The sequence below is a fragment of the Eumetopias jubatus genome, unplaced genomic scaffold (assembly GCF_037043125.1).
Source record: "Eumetopias jubatus isolate StellerSeaLion01/CBP00866 unplaced genomic scaffold, mEumJub1_p1.0 scaffold_13, whole genome shotgun sequence".
NCBI lineage: Eukaryota > Metazoa > Chordata > Mammalia > Carnivora > Otariidae > Eumetopias > Eumetopias jubatus.
This window is the reverse complement of record NW_028274819.1, coordinates 109,201,400-109,228,142: the sequence shown is the minus strand read 5'-3', so window position 1 is coordinate 109,228,142 and position 26,743 is coordinate 109,201,400. Positions and strand designations below refer to the sequence as shown.

The 26,743-nt window shown below is 37.5% G+C and overlaps 1 protein-coding gene across 1 annotated transcript in view; it reads right to left on the bottom strand.

Annotated features, from left to right (window-relative positions):
* Positions 1-26,743, bottom strand: part of GUCY1A2 (guanylate cyclase 1 soluble subunit alpha 2) — a 318,954-nt gene that overhangs the window by 220,197 nt on the left and 72,014 nt on the right. The window lies entirely within an intron of this gene.

The window sequence follows — 26,743 nt, the reverse complement described above, 5'->3', positions numbered from 1 at the left end:
ATGGCATGCCTATTTTAGGCCAGGCACTGTTTAGGGGTACTGAAGAAATACAGGTGTATAAGATGGAGTTTGTGTTCTTACACTCACAACTTAACGAGACAGAGAGAGAGAGAGAGAGAGAGAGAGAGACAGGAACAAACAATAACAATAAAAAAATATATGCAAATGGGTAATGAGTGATTAGAGAGTCCTTACCGGTTAGAACTGTGTCATATTCATATGTGTACTCCCACAGTCTTAAAATGAAGTGTTCACTGAATGCTCTTACACTGAATCGTGACCTAATAGGTACAGGCAGTAATAGTAAAGGAAGGAGATAAACATGACAAGGGACATAAGGTCAAAATTTGGAATACCCATTGTAGAAAAATGCCAGATGATGAAGGAGAGTTATGTAATAAGACTAACTTACTTATATTTTAGGAAATGACTGAAATTGGACTAATAATCTATAAATGGGGGCCCATTATCAAAAAATTACTTTATTACGATTTTTACTTGTGATCTTTTTCTGGCCTTTTCATCTTATACCAGGCAGATTGCGATGACAAGTAAATTAGAGAAATATTGTTTAAGTAGTCCAATTATTTTCCATTAACAGTGAAAGTTTAAATATGACCACTAATTACAGAGTGAATTAATTTTATCTAATAATACTTCCCAATTCAACAGTACTTCACAAAATGCCATCACATGCACCCTCACACTTTGGCCTTAACAAAACAGAAGGAATTACAAAATTTTCCCTCCCTCCCTCAGTAAATATTCCCCGAGGGCCTGACTCTGATGTGAAGCGGAAGACGAGGCGTGATGCTGGGTCATACACACGTGACTGGCTCAGATGAACTCACATGCCAGCACTTCTTTGGAAAGCCCGAAGTCACATCCCCCTAAACATGCCGTTGTCAAAAGGACATGAATCATGGGCAGAAAATCCAATCTTATGGGAACTTTTCTAAAAACACATGACAAAAAGATGCACTGGAAGTGACTTTTAAAAAATTTTTGATTTTAGAAAATATTAAAATATGAAATGGGGGTAGTAACAATATATCAAAGTTCTACTGAATAAAAGGAGGATGGTGGACTTAAGATTTTAAGGATATCCTATAAAGCCATCAAGGTAGTATTAGAATTTCCTGCATGCTTTTATTTTTTTTTATTTTTTTAAAGATATTATTTATTTATTATGAGAGACAGAGGGAGAGAGAGAGGGGGAGAGAGAGAGAGAGAAGCAGAGGGAGAAGCAGGCTCCCAAGGAGCAGGGAGCCCGATGCGGGACTCGATCCCAGGACCCTGGGATCATGACCTGAGCCGAAGGCAGACGCTTCACCATCTGAGCCACCCAGGCGCCCTCCTGCATGATTTTATAGCAGATAAGAAACAAACTTGAATTAGCACAGTTTGCTCATACCACAAAATAATAAAAATAATAATGATAATAATAATAATACAGTTATTTTATCATTTATACTTGTGCTCGTAGGACAATCAAAAGAACTACCTAAATGTGGTATTTAAACAGAAAGTTAGCATCGCTCAAAGAAAACATTATAAGCTCACACTGATATTAAGTTAGTCAAGAACTTCTTTGTATCTTTTGTATTAATTATGACCTTCACAAATGTTTATTTCCCAAGTTGATCTATGAGAACACAAACTTTATAAGTGCCTGTAACAGTCCCTTTTGCAATAAATGCTCAAAAAACATCTGCTGTTTTGATACACCTTCAGCAGAATAAGCTGATGAGGTTCATTCCAGGCCCAATACTGTAGGAGAGGCTCTGGCGCCTGACTGTTCGGGTTCAAATATTGGTTTTGCCAAGGACAAGCTCTAGAACCTTGACAAAATTTTGAGCATTTTTCTACTTTACTTTTCTCGTCTATAAAGTGGTCCTTAGTAACAGCACCTACCTCACAGAGTTGTTAAAGGAACTAAACAGGATCACACACAGAAAACGTTGAGAAGGGGACCTGGTCGTGAGCACACGATATGTCACATCATCGCTGCCGGCATAATCCTTGTCCTCAAAAGGGTAGCAAAGAACTATGACGTAACCCATCAGGCTATTATAAGCTGTTTTCCCAACATTAAAATCCTGATAAAGTTTTCAAAAGGCTTAGTCCCAAAGATCAAGGGTGTTTTTTTTTTTTAAGTATAGTAAGATTCTTGACCAGAAACTGGAGGTCACTAATTTTAAAGAAATTCATATTAGTTTTAAACTTCAATTAACTTCATTAATCCTCTACAATAACTGGGGTGCTTGGGTGGCTCAGTCGGTTAAACATCTGCCTTCAGCTTGGGTCATGATCTCAGGGTTCTGGGATCGAGAACCACATGAGACTTCCTGCTCAGCGGGAGCCTGCTTCTCCCTCTCCCTCTGCCCCTCCCCCTGGCTTATGCTTTCTCTCTCCCGTTCATTCTTGCTCTCGCAAATAAATAAATAAAAATCTTAAAAAAAAATCCTTCACAATAACTGCCACACAAAACCTGTTCTATACCTGCACCATCAGTGATAGAATTTTAGAGTACATTCTTGTCTCTCCTACTGTGAGCCAATTCTATACCAAGCGGTATGAGACCTATTGTAAATTACCCTTTGTTTTGAAAGGGTAAATGGTAACAGGAGTTCTAGGCTCTAGGCTTTTATGTAACTTTAAGTTAAATAAAAATTGATTTTTTAATGTTTTGATTAATTCTAGTGGGAAAAATAAATAGAATAAATAATTTTCTACTCTAAATCTAGACAAGCTGAAAGAATTGATTTTTGACATTTTATCCTAAAAATAAAGAATATCTTCTACACTATGACACATAATAGTTCATAATTGTCAATGGTCAGTCTGACACTGACTTTTTGGCATCTGTGCTATCAATACTATAAGACTTCTCAATCATAAAGTGTGCTTTTGAAAAATAGACTCAAATTTAAAATACGTAAAAATAGTGTCATAGTCAACCCCAGCTATATGCCAAACCAAGAAAACCAACCCAAACACTGAATACAAACAATGAAAAAGGAGACAGATCAAATTAGGGAATGGAGTATCTCAAATAATATAAATTTAAAAATTTAAAATAAACTATAAATTTTGGTGATAGCAATTACTGTTAAGATATAAAGTGAAGAGAATATAACCAAAAGTTAACCCACAAAATCCTCTTATCTTTGATACTATAATAGGTAAAAGTAAATGTAATTTAGGTATTATGACTCAAGAACTATTAGAATAAAAACAGGAAAATAATAAAGTACTTAAGTCAATTTCTGTAAACACAACAGAAGCATTTCAAAATTTATGAGAAATTTTTTGCTCCAGGAAACATGTGACCAGACCTTTGTCCAAATTATGAAGAACATTTCATACCAGACCCACTTAATAATTTCTTCCCCTTGGAATTATCAAATTAGTGGTTAACGGAAACAAAGCAGATGTACACATACTCTATATTTAGACTTTAAGAACACTCTCAAAACACATTTTTTAAATTAAATTACTTTAAATTGTTATATGATAGTGGTGAGAAGCAGCCATATAAATTGAATATTGGCAGCCCTCACGAGGTCACACTGCAGAACAGTGATTCTCTTCAAATAAATGCCTAAGGAAAGCTAAAGAGACCAACTAGATGTAAAGTCTCCAGGATAATGTTCTTTAAGAAAATCAAACACAGGGGCACCTGGGTGGCTCAGTCATTAAGCGTCTGCCTTGGGCTCAGGTCATGATCCGAGGGTCCTGGGATCAAGCCCCGCATCAGGCTCCTTGCGCAGCAGGAAGCCTGCTTCTCCCTCTCCCACTCCCCCTGCTTGTGTTCCCTCTCTTGCTGTCTCTCTCTGTCAAATAAATAAATAAAATCTTTAAAAAAAGAGAGAGAGACTTTTTGATTAAAAAAAAGATAAAAAGAAAAGAAAATCAAACACATTTTTATAGTGTCCAGTGATCCTTATCATGGACAGAACACTGGAATCCTTTTTCTCATACACACAAAACTATTCCTTCTCTTCTGTAATTTAGTAATATGGGTTCAAGTTTAAAAAGGCACGGCCATGGGAAAAAAGTTTCAGCAATGCAAGAGGAGTAAGTTCTAGAGATCTGCTGTAGAACATTGTCCTGTGGTTAAGAATATTGTATCATACACTTAAAAATCTGTTAGAGAGTACATCTTATATTAAATGTTCTTAACACAATAAAATTTTTAAAAAGTATCTACTTATGAATGGAAAAACTGACAGACATGTAAAATCTAAGAAATACATAATCCCATATATCAAAAGGATTAGAGAGAAACCAAAAACAGAACCTGTAAATAATTTATTAGATATTATTTCTATCTGTAAACGGGGTAACAAATAAGGACTCTAACTTCACAAAACTTTATTTCCTTTTGAGTTTATATAAAATATAAATATTATGTATAAAATAACATGTAAATTATTTCACAGAATAATAGTATGGAAAATAAACTACAGAGCAGATTTGAATGGTAATTAAATCACTGAAAATAGTTGTCATAACTAGTGTCAGAAAAATCTTAAGATGAGAATAACATATAACCTACCTAGGAAATGCATCCGAGTAGCCAAGAATCCTTTCAATGTAAAATGCTTATAAAAATTTCTGACGGGTGCCTGGGTGGCTCAGTTGGTTAAGCAACTGCCTTCGGCTCAGGTCATGATCCTGGAGTCCCGGGATCGAGTCTCGCATCGGGCTCCCTGCTCAGCAGGGAGTCTGCTTCTCCCTCTGACCCTCTTCCCTCTCGTGCTCTCTATCTCTCAAATGAATAAATAAAATCTTTAAAAAAATAAATAAATAAAATAAAATAAAATAAAAATTTCTGACAACTGGGGCGCCTGGGTGGCTCAGTCATTAAGCGTCTGCCTTCGGCTCAGGTCGTGATCGCAGAGTCCTGGGATCGAGCCCTGCATCAGGCTCCCTGCTCAGTGGGAAGCCTGCTTCTCCCTCTCTCACTCCCCCTGCTTATGTTCCCTCTCTTGCTATGTCTCTGTCAAATAAATAAATAAAATCTTTAAAAAAAAAAAAAACTTTAAAAAAAAATTTCTGACAACTGTTTACTGAAATTCTAGTATTAGAGGTACATGTACTGCATTTCTAGGAATATCTAAATTAGGAAATACAGAAATGCAAGGTACCACAGATCCTAGTATAAATTTTCCGTATATGTAGATGGAGACAGATTCTAGGACATCATTACTAAAAGTGGTAGTACTTCTGAAGCTGGTGTTCAATGCTCAATAGATAATTATTCCATTCATTCACTCATAATTTTGAGACACAAAACTTAAAATCGCAATCCTTTTATGGAGTTGTACATGTTGTCATACGCATTCTTGATATTCACCATCAACAACATCACAGATGAGTCTGTCCTGACAAGATACAGTTCTTGACCTCTCCCTCAAGGGAGAGAGTTTAGGGATTAATTTTCTTTATCTGCTTGCCTCTGGAGCTAAGATCAGATTTTGACTCCTCTGAACCTCCATGAAAAGCACACATGCTGTCTTAAAGGAAAAGTAAAAACAAACCAAGACAACTATGTCATTCAAACACAAATACTGTGATTCTTTTCAGAAAAACACGATGTGGTGAACTCTACTCCTTCTCTCACAAGATAAGGAAATACTGTGAAACATGACCAAGGTCTCCATCTTATTTTTCAAAAGTACCATAGAAACAACCTAATAAGAAATCAGAGTCTTTAACCACCAATACACTAGAAATTGAAAATTGTTATTTTCTAATGAATAAGCCTCAATAAACCTTACGAAAGGCTCATATCCTAATGACTTATATAGTATTTCAAGACTGCCTAAAGGTTCAATTTCATAGGTACTAAAAAGCATAAATAAATAACTTTCTTATAAAGTACTCCTGTAAGTTGAAAATGTTGTAAAGGTAGCTTTTACTATGTTTTACTATCCATAACAGATCACAGAAATCAAATTTTCACTGCATTTTGAGCAGTAGAAACTGGCTGCTAAACTAGGTGGCATTTGAAAGATACTTTAGTGAGTTGAATTTTGCAGGGCACCATGTACTACATTTTAAAAGAACAAGGACTAATAGAATTCCAGCTTTTACAAATCTGTCTATTTCACAAATTCATGAGTTTTCTGAGTGAAATCATATCTACAATGAAAATAAAATGGTATCAATGTTGATCCTCATAATATCACAGAAAGTCCGTAAGTTAGGTACTACTCTTGCTAAATGAAGTAAGTCAGATTGAGAAAGAAAAATACCGTATGATTTCACTCAGACGTGGGATCTCAAGAAACGAAAACAAATACACCAACAAACATAAAACAGAAACAGACCTGTAAGGCCCGGAGAACAAACTTTCAGTTGCCAGAGAGGAGGGCAGGAGGCAAAAGGAGTGGATGGGAAGGGGAGATGCAGTGTCCAATTTAATGGTAGCTGCCCTTTGGTGAGCTAGGGTCATGTTCAAGGTAGTCACGCCATCACACTGTACACCCGAAACTAATGTAATACTGGGTGTCGACTATACTCAAATAAAAAAAAAAAAAAAACCTAGCGCAGTGCCACCTGTCAAACGGTAAGCGTAGTAAATGTCAGCTGTTGTTACTGATAGACAAAAAGTAAAAGATATGTACTACTTTTATTTCCCAAAACAGCATTATAAATATAATATGGTATTATTTACCTATGAAGATTTTGGGATTCCCTCTCTGAATCTTCAATAAAATACCTCTAATAGGTTGTCATTTAAGATATTTTGGAACTCCCAAGTATTGCAGAGCTATCTCACAAGGCAACTCATTCTGTTTTAAATACATCTAATTGTTGGAAAGTTCCTCTTAATCCTAAACTAAATCTACTTCCTTATAATCTGATCCTGGTTTTGCCTTCTGAAATAAAGCAGAATAAATAGTATCCTCCTTCTATTTGATAGCTATTCAAGTATTTGAAGGCAGTTTCCACATCTTTCTTATGAAATATTTTCATGCAAGGCATCTAATATCTTTCGGTATCCCAGATATGGTTTGAGTGATTTGTGTGAATACAAACACACACACACACTCATTTTCAATATTAAACCACATTAAGAATGAATAACACTCAAATTTAAGAACAGGAGTAGGGCTTAATCAAACCAAGATATTTTTAATTCAATTAACAAACTAATAGTACATCAAAACCAAGATTTAAAGATACAGAAAACCACCAAGGGAATGTTAAGTTTGTTGGTAAAATGGAAACAACTGGTAAACTTATCTGCAGACATCAGAAAAATGTGATACTTGTTGCAAGGAAAATGGGAGGGGACAAGAAAGGCCCACCGGCCAGGAGGAGCCTGGCAAGGAAAACAAGTTTTTAAAAGTTAAATTGCTCAAGGTCATCCGGCTAGTAAATGACAGAGACAGTGTTTGAACTTGGGAACTTCTGCTCCGGAGCCTACATTCTTAATCACACACAATACTGCCTCTCAACATCCATTCCGTGCTTGCTCAAGGAAGATGCCCAACCAAGACACATGTAAAGCTAACTCTTTCAATCAAAATCAAAATAAGTACACGCTATCATAAAATCCACTTGAAAAAAGAAAGACAATATAGCTTAAAGAACGACTTAGCAAGATGGCAGAGGAGTAGGAGACCTAAATTTCATCTGGTCCCAGGAATTGAGCTAGATAGGGATCAAACCATTCTGAACACCTACAAACTCAACAGGAGATCAAAGAAAAGCGACCACTTTCTGGAAGGTAGGACGTGCGGAGAAGTGAATCCGAGGCGATATTCGGGAGGATAGACGGCGGGGGAGGGGGCCTCCCTCGGCCGCTTCTGGCAAGTGCTAGAGCCGCGGAGCACAAAATCGGACCTTTTAGAAGTCGGCTCCGCGGAGGGACGTCGCTGCAGTGGCTGAGCGGGGGGTGGAACCCTCGCGGGACAGTGTGGTCTCAGGACCCTCGGGGTCACAGAAAGACCGGGGGAGCCTGAGTGCGGCAGAGCTCCCAGGGATCGGAGCGGGGAAGCCGGCTGCAGAGACGGAGCCGAGGCACGGGCTCTCAGCTCGGGGTGGCCATAGACTGTGATCCGCGGCCCAGTCGGGCCACGGCTCCTCCAGCAGGGACCCAACAAGCGGCAGAGCTGGGGAGACTCCCCTTCCTCGCCCGGGAGGAGCGGCGCGGGAGCGCACCGCAGGGATCTGCTGGGTTTGGAGACTCCACACGGGGTCGGGGGCCAGAGATAGAAACGCTCGGTCACAGGCCGGGTGAGCACGGAGTGCGGCCGGAGACCGGGGACACGGGAGTGACTGCTTTTCTCTGGGGGCGCACTGAGGAGCGGGGCCCCAAATTCTGGGCTACTCCAGGGCAGAGATTGGGAGGCCACCATTTTCGCCCTGGTCCTCCAAAGCTGTACCGAGAGCTTGCAGGGAACAAAAGCTCCCGAGAGCAAACCGCAGCAGATCACTTAGCCCAGACCAGGCAAGAGCGGGGCAATTCTGCCTCCGGCAAAGACATTTGGGAACCATGGCAACAGGCCCCTCCCCCAGAAGATCAGCACGAACAGCCAGCAAGCCAAGACCAAGTTGACCGACCAAGGAGAACGGGAGAACTCCAGCAATAGCAAAATACAGCACATGGAATTCATGGCTTTTTTGGCTTTTTTTCCCCCTGATTCTTTAGTCTTTCAAAGTTAATTTTTTAAATTTTTTTTCTATTTTTTTATTTTTCTTTTTCCCTTTCTCAACTAACATCTTATCAATCCCCTTTTTAAAAATCTTTCTCATTTTTCATTTTTAGAGTAATAATCTATCCCTTCATTGTAGTTAACCTTATTTTTGAAATATATATAAGTTGTTGACTCCTTAAAATTGGGGGATACAGTTTCTTCCAGAAGACCAAAACATACCCTAAATCTTTAGTGTATGGCTTTGTTCTAGTCTCCTACCTGATCACATTCCCTCCCTTTTTTAAATTTTTCTTTTTTTCCAACCAACATCTTATCAATTCCTTTTATAAAAATTTTATAATTTTCATCTTTACACTCATATTCCATCCCTTCATTGTATTTACCCTTATTTTTCTACATATATAAGTTTTTCTTTCTTTAATATTTTGGGAGGCACTTTCTTCTAACAGACCAAAACACACCCAAAAGCAAGACTGTGGCACTGACCTATTGACCAGCCTGAACATAGTTGATCATATTCTTTTTTTTTCTTTTTTTTTTTCCATTTTGTTTCTCTTTCTTTTCCCCTGGTTTCAGGTCTCTTCTGATTTGTTTAGTGTATATTTTCCTAGGGTCACTGCTGCCCTGTTAGCATTTTGTTCTCTCATTCATCTATTCTCCTCTCCTCTGGACAAAATTACAAGATGAAAAACTCATCTCAAAAAAAGAAAAAAAAATGAACAAGAGGCAGTACCAACTGCCAGGGACCTAATCAACATGGACATTAGTAAGATGCTGGCACTAGAGTTCAGAACAACGATTATAAAGATACTGGCTGGCCTTGAAAAAAGCATGGAGGGCACTAGAGAAACCCTTTCTGGAGAAATAAAAGAACTAAAATCTAACCAAGTTGAAATCAAAAAGGCTATTAATGAGGCACAATCAAAAATGGAGGCATGAACTGCTAGGATAAATGAGGCAGAAGAGAGAATTAGTGATATAGACCCAAATGATGGAGAATAAAGAAGCTGAGAAAAAGAGAGATAAACAACTACAGGATCACGAGGGCAGAATCTGAGAGATAAGTGATGCCATAAGATGAAACAATATTAGAATAATTGGGATCCCAGAAGAAGAAGAAAGAGAGAGAGGGGCAGAAGGTATACTGGAGCAAATTATAGCAGAGAACTTCCCTAATTGGGGGAAGGAAACAGGCATCAAAATCCAGGAGGCACAGAGAACCCCCCTCAAAATCAATAGGTCAACACCCCAACATCTAATAGTAAAACTTACGAGACTCAGAGACAAAGATAAAATGCTGAAAGCAGCTCAGGACAAGAGGTCTGTAACCTAAAGGTAGAAACATTAGATTGGCAACAGACCTATCCACAGAGACCTGGCAGGCCAGAAAGGACTGGCATGATATCTTCAGAGCACTAAATGAGAAAAATATGCAGCCAAGAATACTATATCCAGCTAGGCTGTCAATGAAAATAGAAGGAAAGATAAAAAGTTTCCAGGACAAACAAAAACTAAAAGAATCTGCAAACACAAACACGAAATCAGCCCTACAAGAAATACTGAAAGGAGTTCTCTAAGCAAAGAGAGAGCCTAAAAGCAGCATAGACCAGAAAGAAACACAGACAATACACAGTCACAGTCACCTTACAGGCAATACGACGACACTAAATTCATATCCTTCAATAGTTACCCTGAATGTAAATGGGCTAAATGCCCCAATCAAAAGACACAGGCTATCAGACTGGATAAAAAAACAAAACCCATCAATATGCTGTCTGCAAAAGACTCATTTTAAACGCAAAGACACCTCCAGATTGAAAGTGAGGGGGTGGAAAACCATTTACCATGCAAATGGACACCAAAAGAAGGCTCGGGTGGCAATCCTTATATCAGACAAACTAGATTTTAAAACAAAGACAGTATTAAGAGATGAGGAAGGACACTATATCCTACTTAAAGGGTCTATCCAACAAGAAGATCTAACAATTGTAAATATCTATGCCCCTAACATGGGAGCAGCCAATTAGATAAGCCAATTAAAAACAAAAGCAAAGAAACACATCCACAACAATACAATAATAGAGGGGGACTTTCACGGCGCCCTCACTGAAATGGACAGATCGTTTAAGCAAAAGATCAGCAAGGAAATAAAGACTTTAAATGCACACTGGACCAAATGGACTTCACAGATAGATTCAGAACATTCCATCCCAAAGCAACAGAATAGACATTCTTCTCTAGCGCCCATGGAACATTCTCCAGAATTGATCCCATCCTAGGTCACAAATCAGGTCTCAACTGGTACCAAAAGACTAGGATCATTCCCTGCATATTTTCAGACCACAATGCTCTGAAACTAGAACTCAATTGCAAGAAGAAAGTCAGAAAGAACTCAAATATATGGAGGCTAAAGAGCATCCTACTAAAGAAGGAATGGGTCAGCCAGGAAACTAAAGAATTAAAAAATTCATGGGAACCAATGAAAATGAAAACACGACTGTTCAAAATATTTGGGATGCAGCAAAGGCAGTCCTAAGAGGAAAGTGTATAGCAATACAAGCCTTTCTCGAGAAACAAGAAAGGTCTCAAATACACAACCTGACCCTACACCTAAAGGAGCTGAAGAAAGAACAGCAAATAAAGCCTAAACCCAGCAGGAGAAAAGAAATAATAAAGATCAGAGCAGAAATAAACTAAATAGAAACCAAAGAACAGTAGAACAGATCAACGAAACTAGGAGCTAGTTCTTTGAAAGAATTAACAAGATTGATAAACCCCTGGCCAGATTATCAAAAAGAAAAGAGAAAGGACCCAAATAAATAAAATCAGGAAGGAAAGAGATCACAACCAACACCAAAGAAATACAAACAATTATAAGAACACAGTATGAGCAACTATATGCCAGCAAATTAGATAATCTGGAAGAAATGGATGCATTCCTAGAGATGTATAAACTACCAAAACTGAACCAGGAAGGAAGAGAAAACCTGAACAGACCCATAACCACTAAGGAAATTGAACCAGTCATCAAAAATCTCCCAACAAACAAGAGCCCAGGGCCAGGTGGCTTCCCAGGGGAATTCTACCAAAAATTTAAAGAAGAACTAATACCTATTCTTCTGAAACTATTCCAAAAAACAGAAATGGAAGGAAAACTTCCAAACTCATTTTATGAGGTCAGCATTCCCTTGATCCCCAAACCAGACAAAGACCCCATTAGGAAGGAGAATTACAGACCAATATCGCTGATGAACATGGATGCAAAAATTCTCACCAGAATACTAGCCAATAGGATCCAACATTACATTAAAAGGATTATTCACCATGACCACATGGGATTTATTCCTGGGCTGCAAGGTGGTTCAACATCCACAAATCAATCAATGTGATACAATACATTAACAAAAGAAAGAACAAGAATCATATGATCCTCTCAATAGATGCAGAAAAAGCATTTGACACAGTACACCATCCTTTCTTGATTAAAACTCTTCAGATTGTAGGGAAAGATGGTACACACCTCAATATCAGTAAAGCCATCTATGAAAAACCCACAACGAATATCATTCTCAATGGGGAAAAACTGAGAGCTTTCCCCCTAAGGTCGGGAACACGGAAGGGATGTCCACTATCACCACTGCTATTCAACACAGTACTATAAGTCCCAGCAACAGCAATAGACAACAAAAAGAAATAAAAGGCATCCTAATCAGCAAAGAAGTCGTCAAACTCTCATTGTTTGCAGATGTTATGATACTTTATGCGGAAAACCCAAAAGACTCCACCCCAAAACTGCTAGAACTCATACAGGAATTCAGTAAAGTGGCAGGATATAAAATCCATGCACAGAAATCAGTGGCATTCCTATACACCAACAACAAGACAGAAGAAAGAGAAATTAAGGAGTCGATCCCATTCACAACTGCACCCAAAACCATAAGATACCTAGGAATAAATCTAACCAAAGAGGCAAATGATCTGTACTCAGAAAACTATAAATTACTCATGAAAGAAATTGAAGAAGACACAAAGAAATGGAAAAATGTTCCACGTTCATGGATTGGAAGAACAAATATTGTGAAGATGTCAATGCTACCTAGAGCAATCTACACATTCAATGCAATCCCCATCAAAATACCATCTACTTTTTTCAAAGAAATGGAACAAATAATCCTCAAATTCGTATGGAACCAGAAAAGACCCGAATAGCCAGAGGAATATTGAAAAAGAAAAGCAAAGCTGGTGGCATCACAATTCCGGACTTCCAGCTCTATTACAAAGCTGTCATCATCAAGACAGTAGGGTACTGGCACAAAAACAGACACACAGATCAATGGAACAGAATAGAGAGCCCAGAAATGGACCCTCAACTCTACGGTCAACTAATCTTTGACAAAGCAGGAAAGAATGTCCAACGGAAAAAAGTCTCTTCAACAAATGGTGTTGGGAAAATTGGACAGCCACATGCAGAAGAATGAAACTGGACCACTTCCTTACACCACACACAAAAATAGACTCCAAATGGTTGAAAGACCTCAATGTGAGACAGGAGTCCATCAAAATCCTAAAGGAGAACACAGGCAGCAACCTCTTCAACCTCAGCCACATCAACTTCTTCCTAGAAACATTGCCAAAGGGAAGGGAAGCAAGGGCAAAAATTAACTATTGGGATTTCATCAAGATAAAAAGCTTTTGCACAGCCAAGGAAACAGTCCACAAAACCAAAAGACAACCGACAGAATGGGAGAAGATATTTGCAAGTGACATATCAGATAAAGGGCTAGTATCCAAAATCTATAGAGAACTTCTCAAACTCAACACCCAAAGAACAAATGATCCAGTCAAGAAATGGGCAGAAGACATGAACAGACATTTTTCCAAAGAAGACATCCAAATGGCCAACAGACACATGAAAAAGTGCTCAACATCGCTCGGCATCAGGGAAATCCAAATCAAAACCTCAATGAGATACCACCTCACACCCGTCAGAATGGCTAAAATTAACAAGCCAGGAAACGACAGATGTTGGCAAGGATGCAGAGAAAGGGGAACCAAACCCTCCTACACTGTTGGTGGGAATGCAAGCTGGTGCAACCACTCTGGAAAACAGTATGGAGGTTCCTCAAAAAGTTGAAAATAGAGCTACCCTACGACCCAGCAATTGCACTACCAGGTATTTACCGCAAAGATACAAATGCAGTGATCCGAAGTGTATGTGCACCCCAATGTTTATAGCAGCAATGTCCACAATAGCCAAACTGTGGAAAGAGCCAAGATGTCCATCAACAGATGAATGGATAAAGAAGATGTGATGTGTGTGTGTGTGTATATATACATATATATATATATATATATATATATATATATTTTATGGAATATTATGTAGCTATCAAAAAAAAAAACCAAAATCTTGCCATTTGCAATGACGTGGATGGAACTGGAGGGTATTATGCTGAGCGAAATAAGTCATTCAGAGAAGGACATGTACCATATGACCTCACTAATACGAGGAATTCTTAATCTCAGGAAACAAACTGAGGTTTGCTGGAGTGTTGGGGGGTGGGAGGGATGGGGTGGCTGGGTGATAGACATTGGGGAGGGTATGTGCTATGGTGAGCGCTGTGAATTGTGTAGGACTGTTGAATCACAGACCTGTACCTCTGAAACAAATAATACATATGTTAAAAAAAAAAAAAGAAGAAGAAGAAGAAGAAGATAGTAGGAAGGGAAAAATGACGTGGGGGGGGAGTCAGGGGGAGGGAATCAGACGAACCATGAGAGACTATGGACTCTAAGAAACAAACTGACGGTTCTAGAAGGGAGGGGGTGGGGGGATGGGTTAGCCCGGTGATGGGTATTATAGAGGGCACGTACTGGATCGATCACTGGGTGTTATATGCAAACAATGAATCATGGAACACTACATCAAAAACTAATGATGTAATGTACGGTGATTAACATAATAAAATTTTAAAAAAACTAATGATGTACTATATGTTGGCTAATTGACCATAATAAAATAAATAAAAATAAATAAAATAATGAATTAAAAAATAGAACAACTTACAAGTTGCTACACAATCAAGATATGTCATGATTGGTGTTCTGGAACTCAGTAATAACAAATCTCAGAATCCTTGAAGAGCAAAGATGTAATGTGTTTAAAGAAGTAGAGAAAATCTAGCATATTGTATTGCCAGGCCTCTGATATCTCCAGGAAGGCAGAGCAGTTATCAGGACTATCCAAGCTACCTTCCCACCACACAGTTAACAGGATAACCAGCAGGTTCTGGGGTCCTCCTTTCATGAATACAGGGTGAAGTTTACTATAACAACTGTTGTGTGTTCTCTTAGGTGACATATCCTGTTGTAACAACACTGATATGCCAATAATGTTTGTTTAATGATCTTGGAGTAATCCACTGGCCCCCTAATTGCTGCTCAGAGAAAAAAAGGGAAGTCCAAAGGTACATACTGGCCTCGTGGTTCAACTGCAGCAGCAGGGTTCCCATACGGGCACATAAAAAGAACCCATAGATACACCTGTCATTTCAGCCAATGCTATGAATAAAAAAGACAAGGTATAAGAGAAAGAGATACTAAAATATACAAATAGTGTTGACTGGTAAAGGCTAGACTTACATTTGTACAGAACAGAAGTTCCTGAGCAAAAGTTTCTCCATCACTACTTTTTACAGGCAAGTAAATTAAAGATTGTACTAGACAATTACATGGGAAATAACAGGGACAGGGTTAGTAGATGTGCTGAAATATGTTAGACTGCTGCTGAGTAACCAGAAAATATGACACACAAAAAAATAAGTGCACTACTAAAGACAATCTGGAAAAAAAATACAAAAAATTGTAAAGACTAAATTGGAACAGGTTACCCTTTCATCAGAAAAACAATTTTTAATCCAATTATCTACAACTACATAAATCATGAGTTTTATAGGAAAAAGAAAAATAGGTAAATCAAAATGTTACCAGTGGATATTTCAAAGTACTACTAATAAAAATAGATTTTTTCATTGTGTTCTGCATTTTCCAAATTTGTACAAAGTATAAACAATTTCATAATAAAAGAACTTAATAAAAAGATCCCAGTAACAAATTGAAAAAATATGATCAAAAATCTGCAGTAGCCAAAAAAATATGTAGCTTTTGTTACTTAAAATTAAAAAAAAAGAAAAAAGAAAGAAAGAAATTATGTTGGATGCCCCCAAAGGAATGTTTAACAACGATACAAAATGTGTCAAATGGTGTAATGATGTAACCACTTGGGGAATCCTATTAGTACCAAGATATGAGAGAAATTCATGAGCCATACACACACACACACACACACACACACACCTGGAATATATAAAGGAATATATATGTATACTTATATGTACATATGTATATATTATATAGATATATTCCTCTAAAAAAATCACATGCCACATTCACAGTGAGGTCTTCTCTGCCCAATCAGTTTCTTCAACCCCTAAGACCACTCACTCTCTGTTAATAGCCATGTGCTATGTCCTTCCTTAAAATAAAGAGGAAGAATGATACAAATAGTGACTAATTTCTCACTGGAAACAACAGAGGCCAAAAGACACTGAACTGAATATTCAAATTGTCTGAAAAAGAACACTGCTAACCAAGAACTCTACAACCAAATAATCAAAACTGCAGGTAAAATAAAGATATACCCAGATAAACAAAAACAGAACTGTTGGTAGTAGATGGTATTAATAGTACAAGGTATACTAGAGGAACTCCTTCACGTTGAGAGAAAATATAGGAATACATGGGAAGAAATAAATAGACTGGTGATGGTAAATATGTAGATAAATATAAGAGTATATGACTGATGACTGGGTAAAGATGATGTGGTATATGTATACAATGGAATATTACTTGGTCGTGAAAAAGAAAGAAATCTTCCATTTGAAATGATGTGGATGGATCTAGAGAGTATTTTTTTTTTTTTTTTGGAGCTAGAGAGTATTATGCTAACTGAAATCAGTGCGTCAGAAAAAGATAAAAATCATATGATTTCACTCATATGTGGAATTTAAGAAACAAAACAAAGAAGCATAGGAAAGAGAGAGAGAGAGAGAGAGGCAAACCAAGAAACAGGCTCTGAAATATAGAGAACAAATTATGATGACCAGAGGGGAGGTCTGTGGGGGGTGCAGGAAACGCGTGATGAGGATTAAAGAGTGCACTTGTGACGAGCATCGGGTGATATATGGAAGTACTGAATCACTAAACTGCATATCTGAAACTACTATAACAGTGTATGTTAATTAACTGGAATTTAAATAAAAACTTTTAAAAAGAGTACATAACGCACTGGAATATTTTTTTCCTTTCTTTTTCTAACTCCTTCTTAAAAACAAATATATAGTTACAATTATTGCACATAATTATTATCATATACATAATAATTATTATACATAACTAGGTTTATAACATATAAAATATACTATAAAAGGTGATGGGGAAGAGGAATGGAGCTATATAGGAACAAAACCGTCTACCAACACTAGGGCAGTATTAATTTGAAAGAGATTATGATAAGCTAAATTACACATTGTAATCTCTAGAGTAATCACTAATAAAATAACTTTAAAAATGTATTTGTAAAATCAATAAGGAAATAAAATGCCATACTAAAAATATTCATTTAATACAAAAGAATTCTTAAAAGAGGAATAGGGAACAAAAAGACATGAGACACAGTATAAACAAACAAAATGATAGATGTAATTCCAGCCAAGTCAACAATTACATTAAATGTGAATATACTACAATTCCATCAAAAGGCAGAGATTATGAGACTGTATAAAAAAGTGAAAGCCAACTATACCTGTAAAAAACACCTTCAAAGACAAACACAGGTTGAAAGTAAAAAGACAAAAAAAGATACTCCATGCAAACTATTTATCAAACATTCAGAAAAAAAAAATGGTAACAATCCTACACAAAGTCTTTCAGAAAAAGAGTAAGAATAAACTCTTCTCAACTCATTCTCTGAGGCCAAAGACATCACAAGAAAAAAATTTTAAAAGAAAGGAAAAATTCTACATACCAATAGCTCTCATGAACAAAGATGCAAAAATCCTTAACAAAATATTAGCAAACCAAATTCAGCAACATATAAAAAGGTTTATAACATATAAACATGACCAAGTGGGATTTATCCCAAGATTTTTAGTTCAACATCTGGAAATTGTTAATATCATATGTCCTATTAACAGAATTAAGGGCAAAGCCATAAGACCATTTCAATACATAGAGAAAATAGACTAGACACAATCTAACACCTACTCATGATAAGAAGTCTCAACAAACTAGGAACAGAAAGGAATTTTCTCAATCTGATTAAGAACAGTTCACACCTATGGTAAAAGACTGAATGCTTTTCTAAGTTCAGACAAAGGCAAGGATATCCATGATCACCACTTTCATTCAACACTGTACTTAAGGTTCTAGCCAGTGTGATAGGTAAGGAAAGACAGAGGTAGGGGGAGGCAGGGACACAGGGAAGGAGGGAGAAAAAGATAAATTTAAAAGTTAGAAGGACAACTACCTTAACTCTCAGACTACACGGCCTCCTATGTAAAAAATCCTGAAGAATCTACCCCCCCAAAATAGCATATTTTCTATTCTATTATATTGAACTATTCTGAGTTTAGCAAGGCCATAGGACTCAAGACCAATATACAGAAATAATTTGTATTTCTATATTTTAATAAAAATGCAATTTCAAAACATTCTCTGTGTTACGTAAGAAAGAAAAAAACAAAATAGTGCAAGACCTGCACACCAAAAGCTGTAAAACCTTTGTCGACCAGAACGCCCGGTGGCTCAGTCAGTTAAGCCTCTGACTCCTGATTTCAGCTCAGGTCATGATCTCAAAGTCCTAGGATCAAACCCCACATTGGGTTCCTCCCTCAGCAGGGAGTCTGCTTGAGGATTCTCTGTCTCCCTCTCCCTCTGTCCCTCCCCCCACTCACTTGCACACACTCTCTCTAGAATAAATCTTAAAAAAAAAAAAAACCTTTGTTGACAAAAATTAAAGAAGATCTAAATTAACTGAGAGAGATATCTCCACGGAATAGAAGACTCAATATTTTAAGACAGCTATTCTTTCTAAATAAACCTACAGATTCAGTGCAATTGCTATCAAAATCCTAGAAGCTGTTGTAGAAATTGACACATGTATCCTAAAATTTACATGGAAATACAAAGGACCAAGAATAGCCAACACAACTTTGAAAAAGAACAAACCTGAAAGACTTAAAATACCCAATTGCAAAACTTATTTGGATATAGTAATCAAAACACTATGTTATCACCATATGGTTAGATATTTTTAAAAAATGGAGAAGAACAGAAAGGCTAGAAAAAAATTTATGGTCAATTGATTCTTGATAAAGTTGCAAAGCCAATTCAATGGTGAAAACAGTTTTCTCAAAAACTGTGCTGGGACAGCTGGATGTCCATGCGCAAAAAAAATTAAAAAATAAAAAAAACTTGGGCCCTCATGGTATACACAAAATATGTCTCAAAATGAATCACAAATCTAAATATAAGAGTTAAAATTATAAAATATCTAGAAGAAAACAAAGGGGAAAATCTCTGTGGCCTTGAATTATGCAAAGATTTGTTAGTTATCAGACTAAAAGCAAATAGTACTATCACAGTACCTTTGTGCTTCAAAAGACAGTTACTTTTGAAGTCAACATAATGTACAGTGACTTTTGAAGTCAATATAATATCCAGAATGTATACTTAAAAAAAAATACAATTCAGCAGGAAGACAAACAACACAGATATGGGCAAAACATTCGATTAGACATGTAACCAAAGAAATAATACCAATGGCTAATAAGCACAAGAAAAGATGCTTCACATCATTAGTTACTGGGGAAATGTAAATTAAAACCCAGGATTCTACTTTACATACCAGGATGGTCATGGTCAAGAAGAGTACCAACATCCAGTGTTGGTGAGAACATGAAGAAACTTGAACCCAAATGTTGGTCAAATGTGAAATGGCATAGCCTCTTTGTTCAACAGCGTGGCGATTCCTTTAAAAAGTTAAACATAGCATATGACATGGCAATCCCTCTGCTAGGAATCTGTCTAGGAGAAATGGAAATATATCCAACACAAACACCAATATGCAAATGTTCACTGCAACATTATTCCTAACAGACAAAATCTGAAAAGAATCCAGTGTCCATCCACTGGTAAATGGGTTAAAAAACAAAACTGCAGTATATTTGGGCAATGGAATACCGTACTAAACATGAACAAGTTACTCATGCATGCAACATGGATAAACCTCAAAAACATTATGCCAGACAAGAAAAGATGACATACGTGTATCATTACACTTTTAAGAAATGTCTTCAAAAGGCAAATCTATGCAGATGCAAATAGGCCAGTGGTTGCCTGGGGTCAGGAGGAGAAGCAAGGATTGGCCACAGATGGGCACAGGAAACTTTGGAGGGTGATAAAATGTTCTAAGACTGTATTGTTGTGATAGTCACACAATTATATACATTTACCAAAAATCATTGCACTGTGTGCTTATGAAAAACGTTCATGTGAATCAAGAGAGCACCAGTAAAAATGAGGAGGGAGGCAATGAATTCAAAACAGCTCTTCAGCTTTTAATTTACTGAGACTGAAAGCTACCAGTTAAAACAAAATGATTCTAAGTTAAAAACCAAAGGAGGAATTAAAGAAAGATTCTGAACAATTTGTGACTAAAAGGGCCAATCCTCCCCACCCAGAACGTACCACAGTAGAACTCAATAATGTCTGATCTATGGTACGAGGCACCTCCTTTGTAAGTTCAGGAGCGCAATCTTTCCTAACAAAAATAAAAACATGGTAAAATGGGCACTTGAAGCATGAAGATCACTGTAGGGAATATATAATTCACCATGTAACATCCACCTTGTCCTCTGACTATACAGAATTCAGTAACATAGCACTGTATGGGGATTTTAACATTATAGGTTTGTTTTTGTTTTGTTTTGTTTTTAGTAAAAGAGCCAGAATGAACCTCAGGAACACCTGCATCTGAATCTGAATTTGTCTAACCTACTTTAAAAGGCAGTTTATGGTCAGGGAGCAGTTCGAAGAAAAACCAAAAAAAAAGTAAAGATCTCATTTGTAATTACAAAAGCAAAGAAGACTCCAAATAATTTTGAATGAAGTTATTTCTATGTTCTCTAATGCTAATTTATAGAGAAAGCCCTAATGACATTTTGTCCATCACAAAAATTATTGTTCAATATTTGAAATTCTCTAACAGAATGTTTGACCTGAAAAGAGGAGAAATGCTCACCTTTTCCCAAATTAAATTAAATTTACGTTGAAGTCAAATATGTATTCTTGACAGCCAGGTGAAATCTGTCTTTCAACAGTGTCATTAAGGTTTGGTAAGATTAATAAAAACATTTTCAACTTTTTAATCATCCTGTCAGAGGATGGACCCATGTCCAGGAAAGAGAAAGGACTAGTTTGAAACCTGATCTGGCCATAGAAAATCAGAGGTTAATTCCTCCTTTATTCGTTGAAAATGATTTCCCAGCATTTGTTTTGCAGCTTCTAATTAGTAAGACAAATGTGAGAATATTTCTAGGGATTGACAAAGAAATGTGTTGTTGTTAATGCTTTTCCCCAGTTCCCACCCTGAGAACAAAGGTGAAGATGAATAACAAAGCCATCGCATCATTGTAGAGATGATGTATTTCAAAAGCGGGACTCCTTCCACAATGTTATTAAAGTTCTTTGAAGCGTTGCTACTAAGAAAAAAATGTCAAAAGAACTCATGTTGTTTATTGTTTCTCAAATCCACTGCTATTTCTGGTTGCGCCTACGCAAACCAGTCCATTTCAGTTTGGAAGGCACTGGCAAATCCACAGGTAATAAAAACTTGATTCCAAACTTTAGTGAATCTGAAAAGGAGACTAGTGATTTTAAAACTATAATAGTCTCTAAAGAAAAAGCAGATCCCTAAGTCATATTTTAGGAAGATGCTAGGTAAGCTTGATATTTCTCTAAAATTATTAGAGCTACTGAATCCAGTACTTTCTTCTCTAAGGCAGTAAGTGAGGAGGAAGATGGATAAGACAAAGGTTTCAAGTGTGAAGAACAGTGAGAGTGGTAGAAGTAATAATCAACATTTATTCAGTGATCGATGCTGAGGCTGAAGACAGAAAAATGTTACATGGACTGCCATTTAATCCTCACAAATAAGTGAGGGAGGCAGCCGAAGCTGTCAGAGAATTACTTTAACTCAGTCCTGATAATAGGATGAGCTCTTCATGGTTGAAAAGTCAGATTCCCCTCTGCTTCTCTTTATTTTTTTTATTATATGTTAATCACCATACATTACATCATTAGTTTTTGATGTAGGGTTCCATGATTCATTGTTTGTGCATAACACCCAGTGCTCCACGCAGAACATGCCCTCTTTAATACCCATCACCAGGCTAACCCATCCCCCCACCCCCTCCCCTCTAGAACCCTCAGTTTGTTTCTCAGAGTCCATCGTCTCTCATGGTTCGTCTCCCCCTCCGATTTCCGCCCCTTCCTTTTCCCTTCCTGCTACCTTTTTTTTTTAACATATATTATTTGTTTCAGAAGTACAGATTTGTGATTCAACAGTCTTGCACAATTCACAGCGCTCACCACAGCACATTCCCTCCCCAATGTCTATCACCCAGCCACCCCATCCCTCCCACCCCCCACCACTCCAGCAACCCTCAGTTTATGTCCTGAGATTAAGAATTCCTCATATCACTGAGATCATAGGATACATGTCTTTCTCTGATTGACTTATTTCGCTCAGCATAATACCCTCCAGTTCCATCCACGTCATTGCAAAAGGCAAGATTTCATTCCTTTTGTTGGCTGCATAATATTCCATTGTATATACATAACAAATCTTCTTTATCCATTCATCTGTCAATGGACATCTTGGCTCTTTCCACAGTTTGGCTATTGTGGACATTGCCGCTATAAACGTTGGGGTGCACGTACCCCTTCGGATCCCTACATTTGTATCTTTGGGGTAAATACCCAGTAGTGCAACTGCTGGATGGTATGGTAGCTCTATTTTCAACTGTTTGAGGAACCTCCATACTGTTTTCCAGAGAGGCTGCACCAGCTGGCATTCCCACCAACAGTGTTAGGAGGGTTCCCCTTTCTCCGCATCCCTGCCAACATCTGTCGTTTCCTGACTTGTTAATTTTAGTCATTCTGACAGGTGTGAGGTGGTATCTCATTGAGGTTTTGATTTGGATTTCCCTGATGCTGAGCGATGTTGAGCACTTTTTCATGTGTCTGTTGGCCATTTGGATGTCTTCTTTGGAAAAATATCTGTTCATGTCTTCTGCCCATTTCTTGACTGGATCATTTGTTCTTTGGGTGTTGAGTTTGAGAAGTTCTTTATAGATTTTGGATACAAGCCCTTTATCTGATATGTCATTTGCAAATATCTTCTCCCATTCTGTCGGTTGTCTTTTGGTTTTGTGGACTGTTTCCTTGGCTGTGCAAAAGCTTTTTATCTTTGATGAAATCCCAAGAGTTCACTTTTGCCCTTGCTTCCCTTGCCTTTGGTGACTTTTCTAGGAAGAAGTTGCTGCAGCTGAGGTCGAAGAGGTTGCTACCTGTGTTCTCCTTTAGGATTTTGATGGACTCCTGTCCCACATTTAGGTCTTTGAACCATTTGGAGTCTATTTTTGTGTGTGGTGTAAGGAAATGGTCCAGTTTCATTCTTCTGCATGTGGCTGAAGCAAACCCATGTAGCATTCATCTATGTGTCTGTTCTGTGCCATTCCTCTGGTTTCTAACAGCCCTATTTACAAACACAGTGCCCTCCACACAACAAGGCTTTGGAACCTATGTCAATTTTTTATTTATATGACTAGATGCGATCCCCCAAACTACACATCAGACTGCAACAAATTTCTTCTTAAACTCACCATGATGCCTCAAAAGATTTAGGTGATTAACTTCCAAATTCTCAGAATAATAGTGAGGTCTGAATGACCTAATGATGCACAGCACAAATTAAAATAGATTCATAATTCACCATGAATTCCCAATGCTGAATCTGTTTTTTTAACAATGAACTAATTCATTCATCTCTAATGCTTGACATCAGATGAGGAAAGATGACGAAGAGAAGTTGAGCTTTAAGGAACGACAGAAACACAGCAATGCCATATGGGAGGACAAGAAAAGAGAGAGAGAGAAGACTATGTAAGACCTGGGTGATCGCTCAGAAGACACACAGGGAGCCAGATAATGGGACTCAAGGCTTGGTTGGTCCATCTGGAAGAGTCCCTTCTGACCTCAGATCTGTTGAGTTGGAGCCTGCCAGTGATGACTGCATCAGATGTCTCTCAGTGACATTCTCCCTTCTGGTAACCAACCCTTCTGTCTTTTTAACTCATCACTGCACAAGCAAGATGCAAATTCTCTGGAACCAGGATCCTGGCTTTCTGTTTCATTTGTATATCACCAAATTGCTCACAAGCGTGTCCTACCTCCTGTCTATAGTAAACCAATGACTGATGGCACAAAATGGCAAAGATCACAGTTTAGCAAAAACATTACAGTTCATTCTGCAAATGATTTATTGTCACTCAGCTCCATGATTAGCTCTCGGTTTTCATTTTTTGGGTTTGCTTTTTTTTTTTCTAGACCGCAGGAGTGGTGCTTCATTGGTATTAAGGACATAGCCAAAATAGTTATCATGAAAGCCTCCATTGTTAGACAAAAGAATATCCTAAATTATTTTTAAAATTGCCCTTTCTTATCAAGGCACAGTAAACAATTAGAAACTTCAGACAACATGGAGTTACTTATTAACAAGAAGAGCTCTTATGGGGAAAATAAGGAATACCAAGATCAAATTTATCAACAGACCTGTAACTTTTATTTTTTTTAAGATTTTATTTATTTATTTGAGAGAGAGAGAATGAGAGATAGAGAGCACATGAGAGGGGGGAGGGTCCGAGGGAGAAGCAGACTCCCCGCTGAGCAGGGAGCCCGATGCGGGACTCGATCCCGGGACTCTAGGATCATGACCTGAGCCAAAGGCAGTCGCTGAACCGACTGAGCCACCCAGGTGCCCCCAGACCTGTAATTTTTAAACTTGATTCTCTTTCCTCTTTCCATGTCTTCAAAAAATACAAATTTGGGATTTGGAAACACAGTAATTCAAAAATGTTACTCATCTGGTTAAGACTCCATGCCCTAATACTGACTACCATTCCAATTTGGGCCAACAGTGGCTTCCCAAATGTCCCACGTGGCAAACCCAGGTGAATAAACAAAACAAACATAAGGATGAGAGGATTGCTATCCTTATTCTAACTAAAAATCCTGCCTATTTCTTTCTTTTTAAGCTGTCACTGCCATGTTTAAGTTATAATTGTATCTTCTCAATGAGAACAGTGCCTTATTATTGGAATTGGCAGGGGGCCTTGACATTTGAGTCATCATTTCATTATGCCTATTCCTTACCCTGGTATACAAATTAAATAGAAATACAAGCCAGATGAAATATGGGGGGGGAGGGGAATCTGAAGCAATCACTTTAAACTGAATTAATTTTTCTCAAATCTACAAATATAGAGAGCAATTAACATGGATAATAATATATTCCACCTCAGGCACATTTTCAAAAATATTCACTCCAATTTCAGAGGCCAAACCTGCTCAAACCCTTCTAGCCAAACACTTCACGTCTGCAAAACAGAACCGACAGCTTTAATATTCTCTAAATTATAAAGATAGAATAATTCCCTTTTAAATCAACTACAACTATGGGAAAAACACAAATTTAACAGCTTTTCTCTTTTTCTTAACAGCTTCAAAAATGGGTAGCAATCACTGAACATGTAAATATATATATATATGTATATATATATACACACATATATAAAATACGCACATGTGAAAAGTATTATTTAAAATGTGTAATCGCATAGAAAAATAACAATTCATTCAGACTAATATATCCAAATGTGCCTAGCTGGAATTTCAGGTTTATCCACAGATGTTTTGAAATCACTGAATGTAAATGATGAAAAATGGTAAGTCTCAGGACCCAGGCATCCTGAATAAATGGGCATCATTCCCTAGTTCCCAAGCATTTTGTTAAAAATTTTTCCACTGAATTTCAAAACGATAAAAATCAGTTCTAACATGAATGCTATATGAAATCCTCAAAAATGTCTTTGGCTCTGCTTCCAGGAGGCTATTCCCTTGTTTACTTATGATGGCAGGCAGGGAGCCCGATGCGGGGCTCGATCCCAGGACCCTGGGATCATGACCTGAGCCAAAGGCAGACACTTAACGACTGAGCCACCCAGGCACCCCAAGCCTGTTCATTTCTAAAAAGCCAAGAGCTTTCCCCAAAATGCTTGGGAACAAGCTGAATCACCTAAGAGAACTTTATTGTCCTCGATACAAAATACTGAATAGCTCTACTAGAAGCTGAACATGCATATATGCAAATGTCTACCCTTGAACAGTATTATTTATATTATTTATTATCCTATTTAAAATAGTAATGACTAACTTTTCTTTACATTTTATTATTTTAATAAATTGACTTCTCCTAAAAAAAAAAAATTTACCTGAGGGAACATAATTGTGTAAATGAATTCAAGATTTATCTTTTAGCTTTTTCTTTCTTTATAAGTTATAACCCAGACTTTCCAAAAACGGGATTCAAAGAAATTCGCCATAATTCCTAGTGTTCACCATGTTCTCCAAGCAGTGAGCGTGTTCTGAAGGAAGGAGTCTGTTTTAATACTAAAATCTACTTAGAAGTCTTAATATCGTCCCTTAATTTTCCAACTTTTAGAAAATCCATTCTTCTGCAAACTGAGACAAAAATAGGATACAAACCAGATGTTCCTCGATTATGAGGAAATGAATGAGCAGAGCACATTCAAAGTGGAGCTTGCTCTTCACCCCTATTTATTTTAGAAGGCAAGCAGGCCCCACGATGTGGGATTCCATCTTACCAT